Here is a 1117-nt window from a genome sequence, read left to right on the forward strand (position 1 = left end):
TGGGGCAGCCGAGGGGCGGGGCCGGCACCACGCAGGCGCCCCCGGAGTCCCCGGCCCTTGAGGGGCAGCTCCGACTGTAGCCTGAGGCACGACCGGAGGGGCTTCAGCCTCCTGTGTCCGCTCAGGCCCCCCAGGCGTGGCGCTCCCCCACTCCCCCCCGCAGCCGCCTCCCTCATGTCCTGCGTGGGTCGGACACGCCTTGGGACACCTGCTGAGGGCCGGGCCGGCGGGGCGTGGGGGGCCGGCCCGGAGGGGTGCTGGGCCCCGTTCCTGCCCCCGACCACAGGCACGCGGAAGGGCCACGCAGGCTGCTCTGGGCACGGCACCCCCGCCCACCCGCGCCCAGCCGCCCCTCCGGGTCCAGCTGAGCTGTGTCCCCTGCTGATGAGACGGGCAACAAGAGGCCGAGGCCCAGAGGCCTGCCGGACACGGGCTGGGCTGGGCCCCCAAAGGGAAGCGCACCCAGCTGGATGCCAGCCCACGGAGAGCGGCCGCTGCCCTGCTGGCGGAGCCAGAGGGGCCGAGGGACGCGCCTGCCCGCCCGGGCCTGCAGGGCCACAGGGAGTCCGGTGCGGGCTGTGCCCCGAGCGCAGACTGCCCCAGGAGGCCCCAAAGCCTGGGACACGCAGCCTGGCCCCCGGCCGGAAACAGACCTTCAACAAAACGGGGTGCCCCCGGGGAGTGAGGCAGTGGGGGGCTGGGGAGCGGACTGCTGTCGTCCTCAGTCCAGGTGCTCCGTGCTGGGGCTCCCCGCCCCCCTCAAGCCGCCTGCTGGGCCGAAGCCGCAGGGTCCAGGCGGGGGCTGCTGCGGTCAGGGGTCGGCGCCGGCCTGGGCGCGCCTGGCTCTCAGCACGCTGCTGACCAGGGCCCAGGGCGGGAGAGAAGTGGCCTTGAGGAGCCTCCGAGTAAACACCACTGCTCTGGGGAGCAGGAGCGCGGGGGAGGAGTCCGCGGCTGCTGCCCCTCCGCCGGGCCTTCCCGCGCCGGCTTCCTCCGCGATTATCGCAGATGAACCAATTTAGGGGCCCGCGGGTCTACCTGGCCCTCTCCAGGGCCCTGCCGCGCCGGCCTGGCCACGCAGCAGCCTCAGGAGCAGTCGTGTGGCCGTTTGCCTGGG

The sequence above is a fragment of the Condylura cristata genome, unplaced genomic scaffold, assembly GCF_000260355.1.
Source record: "Condylura cristata isolate star-nosed mole 26May11 unplaced genomic scaffold, ConCri1.0 scaffold00004, whole genome shotgun sequence".
Taxonomy (NCBI): domain Eukaryota; kingdom Metazoa; phylum Chordata; class Mammalia; order Eulipotyphla; family Talpidae; genus Condylura; species Condylura cristata.